Source organism: Macrobrachium nipponense, chromosome 18 (assembly GCF_015104395.2).
Source record: "Macrobrachium nipponense isolate FS-2020 chromosome 18, ASM1510439v2, whole genome shotgun sequence".
Lineage (NCBI taxonomy): Eukaryota > Metazoa > Arthropoda > Malacostraca > Decapoda > Palaemonidae > Macrobrachium > Macrobrachium nipponense.
The window spans coordinates 1,291,923-1,299,422 of NC_087211.1; positions in this window are offsets into that span (position 1 = coordinate 1,291,923).

A 7,500-nucleotide genomic window follows, 5' to 3' on the forward strand; every position below is an offset into this window, starting at 1 on the left:
CAATGTCATTAATGTAAATAAAAAAACAAGAGAGGGCCAAGTGACATTGCACTGACGCAACACTGACGCCCTTGTTATCTATCCTTCAGGGGAGAATGGGAGGGAGGGAGGGAGGAGGACGTGGAGGGGGCGGAGGAGAGAGCCGTGATGTTAATCATGAGTGCAATGGTCTTGTTGTTGTTGTTGTTGTTGTTCTTCTTCTTCTTCTTCTTCTTCTTCTTCCTGAAGAGGAAGAATTCGTTGAATATTAAGTGCTTGATTTTAGCCCTATCTCTCTCTCTCTCTCTCTCTCTGGTGGAAGTCAAAGGATTATATTACAGATATTAGATCACTATACAATGTTATAGATTTAGTCATGAATTCGACAAGTATTCTTATCTCTCTCTCTCTCTCTCTCTCTCTTTATATATGTATGTATGTATGCATGTGCGAAATAGCTGCACTGACGTGCCCTCTGGTGCCCCCCAGAGATTCAGGAATTCGACTGACGTCACGGGCAAAACCCAACAACCTTCTGTTTATCTTCTTCTTCAGCGAGAGTTCTTGGAAATGGCTGAGGTCAAAGCTGCCCCTCTCTCACCCGCTTTCCCCCCCCCCCCCCCCCCCCCCCCAATATCTGGATACAAGACACAGAAAGTGTATGGGTATGTATACAGGCGCATGAACTTACGGTGGCATATGTATATAAGTAGTATGTATGTATGCATGCATGCATGTACACATCCATACATGCAGAAATTGCTTAGTGTCATTCTCTCTCTCTCTCTCTCTCTCTCTCTCTCTCTCTCTGTATGTGTGTGTGAAAGTGTATATATGTTTCCCAGATACTAATAGAAATACTCTTAAATGTGAATAAAAAATATTACAACTAAATAGACTCTAGTTTATCGTCATATAAAACTCGTGAAATAACTGAGGCAGATTCCCTGAAGAAATGAGAGAGAGAGAGAGAGAGAGAGAGAGAGGAAAAAGCAAACCGCCATTGCTTGAGTCTTCATGACATAAGCGATGCATTTGATATGATTCACTTCCAAGAACTCTCGTGAAGTTATCATCCCATGACGTCAATTGATTACGAGGGTACTTGGGGAGGGGCATGTCTGTTAGTGATAGTGACCTTGAGACGCCTATGCCCTTATCACCGGGTAGTGGCATCACGAGTGCGCACGCACGCATTCTTATGTACATTAAAACCTATATCTATCTATCTATCTATCTACACATACGTACATACATATATATATATATATATATATATATATATATATATATATATATATATATATCGAATTGATGCCTGTATTTAAAGCATCAAGAATCTCGTCAATTGTTTCCATTATCATTCCAGAAGTCTCAAGAGAGAGAGAGAGAGAGAGAGAGAGAGAGAGAGAGAGAGAGAGAGAGAGAGAGAGAGAGGTATCGCCCTTGAAGACTGGCTATCTCTCCTTGGTTTCATCTTTGGGATGTTTGAATTTCCAAGTTTATTACGATGTGGTTCTACATTCTCTCTCTCTCTCTCTCTCTGTCAACATATGAGAGGGTGAGAAATCTACGAAAAATGTCTCAAAACTTGGTATGTGATAGAAAGCATTTCCTTTAGAAACTAAAATTATCCACAACAACTTTATTATCATCTCTGCTTTCCCTCTTATGATGGCATCGCCATTTCTGTACAATAAAATGCATCTCTCTTCATTTTCCTTTATCCCTCATAATCGAGGAGCAACGAAGCAGCTGCCTCACAAGTGGCACTCGGGAAGTCCTCCTATCACCGCCCCCCGTCGAGTGGCTTGTTTACAAAGCTCTTCTGAATTAATCATTCTGGCCTTGATGACGCAACCGGGTGGCGACTGTAGCTACACCACATTCCCGCCTCTGAGTCATCCACCTGAACTCTGGCCTGATGCCAGAGAGACGACGTCCTTGAACAGTGGACTGAGTCACTGTCTGGCTGATGCGTCCTCTTGAGAACTGGGTATATAAAGACCCAGGGCTGCGAGGGAAAGCCAATCACTGGGTCTCTTCTGTGGGAGAAATGCCGAGAGCAATTTTTGTTCTCATCTTCCTCCTGACAGTGGGGAATTTAGCCCACTGTCAGGAATGGGAGAATCGTCTCTTCATCAAGATGGAGGTATTACTGGAGAAACAGGAAGCAGCCTTAGTGAAGCAAGAAGCAGCTTTGAGCCAGCTGAAGGGTAATGCAGCCATTCATGTTCCATTTTTCATTTTTTTGTGAGACTTATTCTTGACATAGTCATATCTTTATTTTCTTTCTTTACAGGTAAGATAAGCCATTCATGGCTTTTATTCACTTTCACATTCACCAATCTCACCTCCCAACCTCCTCCAGGGTGTGTCAGTTGCCATTTGTTGAGATCCACTTTCCTTTTGGGCTCCATTCGCCTTCCTTTGCAGAAGGTGCGTCTGGGAAGGGTCCTTAGAGAGATCAGTCTGGTTCTTCATTTGTGCAGGAAATGTCTTCTCCTGGATCTGAGCTCTTACATTTTCACTGTTCTCTTACTTTCTTGCTCAAAATCCATCGTTACTGCTCTCTCTCTCTCTCTCTCTCTCTCTCTCTCTCTCTCGCTCTCTCTCTCTCTCTCTTTGTTGAGTGAAGGAGAAGTCCTGGAACTCATGGATTTCTCTGCCTGGTGGACTGGCTTCTCCATATCGTGTTATTTACTTCTAGAAAGTTTTCTTTGATTGATTTGTGTTGTCATTACAGTTTCTTGTTGGCATACAATCTACTTCTGTGTGTCATGAACTTATTTCCTTGTTGATTATATGCTGACTATTTATTTTTACATTACAATTGTGGTTCCTTTTTTATCAATAACTCTAGCAATATGAAACTAATCTCATTATGTTGTCCTCATGTATGCGATACCCCGCATACATGCAAGCATGACCTGGAACTAAGACTAATAGATTGTCTTTAGCTTCAGGACTTGCTTGCCTCTCCTTTGGCTACAGCCACAGCACAGCTCAAGCACAGAGGAGTGTGGCTGTTTGCTGCAGGACAAGGCTTCGTCTTCATTAGCAAGAGAATAGGGAATATGATTATCAGTTTTGCAGGAAATTCTATAATATCTGACAAACCATGGTTGTGCAGTGCTCTTGTTTATATGGCACGTGGAAGCTGGAGCTTTATTTTCTGACAGTCTTCAGCTGACAAAAGTGTCTGCTCAGATTTGTAATAATGCCCTGGGTCTGATTATAGATGGTGTTCCAGCCATCTAAGAGGACCAGTCTGTGGTGTAGCTAGTAAGGTTAACCTTCGCTGGAAAGAAGAGCATATTTTGCACCAGGTTCCTGCTCCATTTTTCTGTTTGTATAGGCAACACTGTATTGAATAGTCATGATCGTCACACAATACTTGGCTTTGCCTTCAACTCAGTGTTCATTAGGCTACTTCAGGTCATTCTTTTCTGCTACTGCATATATCTCTTCTTCTTCGTGTCATGGCGTCTGCAGTCATAAAACTTAGTGTTTGTTTGTTAGGTTTTTCTACACCTACAGAGATGACATTATCAGTGGCATCTGTATCAGATCTTCATCTCGCCTGCTGTTTAATAGTTTTCCTGTCTTAGTGTCTGAAGCCTGTCAAGATCTTCAGACTGGAAGATGCAGTTTCATTTTCCACAGGGAACTTCATCTAAAGCTCTCTCAGTCCCTTCACCCAAAGCGCCAGTGTGTGAGAGCTACTCGCTCTGCAGAACTTCCACATTCACAGTCTGTCGCACTGTCACGTTGCCTCACGCCCCAGTACCAGGAGCCTTCTGTTGTTCCTTGCAGTGTCAAGCCATGAACTGGTCTTCATGGCAGTTTTTGTTTTGCTGGTTTCTGCTACTTTAAAAGAAGTTGGTATATTTGTCAAGCACGCTTACTACCTTTGCTTTCTGTTGAATTTTTAATTGATTTCAATTCTCATACCTTTTCTGTTTGCTGTTTCTCAGTGGGTGGGGTAGTTCCCCTCGTCACTACACAAGTGAACTGCAGGTGAGAGAAAAGCCGGAGTCAGCCATGACTCCGTATGATCTGTTCCTCACTAGAAATCTATAATGAATGCAGAATAAGCTTGTGTACCCTCTCCTGCATATCTCCGGGCTCTTCTCTCTCTCTCTTTTAAGATAAAGACCAGATTTTTAAAGGAATGACTTATCTTTCCAGGAATGCAGGAGAAACAGGAAACAGTCGAAGGCAAACTTTCAAGGTAATTCTTTTATAATATTCTGCTTCCAAATGTTGATGTTCTGCTATGACAAACTCCTATACTTCATGAGTCTCTCTCCTCATAGAATGAGTCAGGGAGTTGTTGTATGGAAGTAGAGGAGCCTGTGTTTTATAAAGGAAGAAAGACGAATGATCCCCAAAACCAAAACCCCAAAAATCAATCCTTTCTATTTCCAGAAATGCAGGAGAAACTTCAGCACGTCGAAATTAACCCTTCAAGGTAATGTCTATGTAATTTTTTCCAATTTTTGTTGTTTCACTAAAGAGCAAAGTTCTTTACGTAAAATAAAAGAGAAATTAAATCAGGTTTTTGTCAGCTTGATGCTTCTCAGGCCAAGATATTATCTAAAAAGAATTCTTGAGGAAGAGGTCACATAGAAGTCAACTTTGACACCTTTTTCTTTGAATCCTTGTCCTTTGATGATGCTGCCATGTAAAGGAAGACTGATTTCCCTGTCATTAAGAAGACAATTTCTCTTTCCAGAATTTCATCATGAACTGGAGCACAGAAAGGTATTTAACTCAACTCCATAGGTTTTTTTTCTTTTCTCCTTTTTTTACCCTACAAAAACTAAGCAAAACTGAAGTCTGTTTATTGAGTGAATTTGAGAATAACGACCAAAAAATCATGATAAAATCCCAAGTGTTCCTCGTTACAGATTTTCCTTTAGAGACTAGAATGACAATATTTAGGACTGGATGATAGAATCGAAGTTTATAGAGCTTTGGTGTTTTCTTCTCTCAGGTGCAGTGAACAGCACAGGACTCCTTGCAAAGTAAGTGCATTGACTCAGCGCATATTCTGGTAAGGTAATGTCAAAGACATTAGTATAGACAAACAAAACAACACATACTCTTAGGCGTGGCTAGACACCTCTAAAGCCAATATCTCCACTTTGTTTTATTCCTATGTATTTTATGAATATATATATATATATATAATATAAATATATATACTATTATATATATATAGATATATATATATATGTGTGTGTGTGTGTGTGTGTTTGTGTGTGTTTGTGTGTGTGTGGGTACGTGAGGTGTGTGTGTGTGTGTGGGTAAGTGAGTGTGTGTGTATGTATATGTATACAATTGTCAAATGGTGGAATCTTCACTAAGAAAATGGCAAGATAATAGGATTAACCCTTTTCAGACTCAGCGCATATTCTGGCGAAGGTAATGTCAAGACATTAGTATAGACAAACAACAACACATACTCTTAGGCGTGGCTAGACACTCAAAGCCAATATCTCCACTTTATTTATTCCTTATGTATTTATGAATATATATATATATATATATATATATACTATATATATCTATATATATTATATATATATTATATATATATATATATATATATTGATATATAAGATATATATATGTGTATATATATAAATATATATATATATATATATATATATATATATGTATATATATATATATATATATATATATATATATATATATATATATATATATAATGTGTGTGTGTGTGTGTGTGTGTGTGTTTGTGTGTGTGGGGTGGGTACGTGAGTGTGTAGTGTGTGTGTGGGTACGTGAGTGTGTGTGTATGTATATTGTATACAATTGTAAAAATGTGGAATCTTCACTAAAAAAAGAAAATGGGCAAGATAATAGGATTAAACCTTTTCAGAGGAGCTTGTGACTGCGACCAAATAGATAACATCTTTCTTAAGGCAACGATGAAGCGGGATTAAGGCAATAAATAGAAACCCATGATGGATCAGCGACGTCCTCAGGCATCACCTAAGGACATCAATTATACCTCCCTGCTATACATTTTTGTGTTAATGAAAATCCTTCTGTCATTTACTGCTTGATAAGGGTGCAAGAAAGTCACCGAAATACAGTCCTTAGATTAGAACATTATTTTAATGGCCTTTTTTACTTCATACATATCCCATTTTAACAGAAGAATTTATTTACATGTGTTTACATGAACATATATATATGGATATATATATATATATATATATATATATATATATGGTATATATATAGATAGATAGATAGATAGAGATAGATAGATAGAGGGATAGACAGATAGATAGAGATAGATAGATAGACGGATATTTTAGATAGATAGAAAGACATTCGCGATCAAGCACAAAACGGGAACTACCACTTGTTCTCTCTATATAAAACTGATAAGAAGAAATAAAACAGAAATAGGTGAAATGAATCGGGGATCGTTATTTATTTCTTCGACTTTTGGAGCCAATGAAAACAGAGCCCTAATAAAGTTAAAAGGATGCCAACCTAAATCTTTCTTTTGTATGTTTAAGACTCTGGATCAAAGATCTGCTGGGGAACACAAAACTTCTCTCCATCGCCATAACCTTGAAAGGAATGTCTAGTCTTCAAAGAGAGAATCGTTTGCATGAGCAAAGTCCATCTGGTCCCTTTCAATTTCGTCTTCCCGAATGAATGTCCTGTTCTAGCATTGTCCACCCGCACAGTCATCCAGTGTAAATCTTCATCGTTTTTAGGGAAAATCGATGCTGGAAAAAAAAACAAAATCACTAACATTTGCACATATATGTCGTGGTTTCCATCAATGAAACTGGTGTTTTTGAAACTTTGCTTTCTATTTTCAGAAATGCAGAAGAGCTGGGCTCTATGGAGAAACAATCTGCACAGTAAGTAAAAACACAATCTGTTCCTGACTTGCATTTATTCAGTTTGTAAAACAGGATCACGAATGACAGTGACATAGTGATCCATCATTCCATCTTTCTATTGGAGTCAGTGACAGCCAAAAACAAATTTCTTTTGCAGGACTTGTAACCCAAATAATAATATTTTTCTTTTTTTTCATGACAATTCTTATCAAATCATTTCGAAAACTAGGATGAATACATGCAATAACTTTGCTTCCAAATGAATCACATTTAGAATTCTGGACAGAATTGAACCTTTACAAGTTTCTGCCTTTTGTTTCTTTCAGGTGCAGTGAACAACACACAGGACTCCTTGCAAAGTAAGTGCATTTTATCACTGCGTATTCAGCAAAGGTAATATAAAGACATTAGTATAGACAACAACAGCACATTCTTAGACATTGCTAGACCATCTAAAAGCCAATAATTTCGCTTGTTTGTTTCATTCCTTTTTGAGGTATGAATGTGAGTGGTTTATTCAGTAGCTAATACCTTTGTGCATTTTGTGCATTTGCAAATAAGTGAGAAAGAAAGCAAAGCAAATCATTTTCTGGAGAGGGTGTCTTCAGTATTAGAAGTCAAG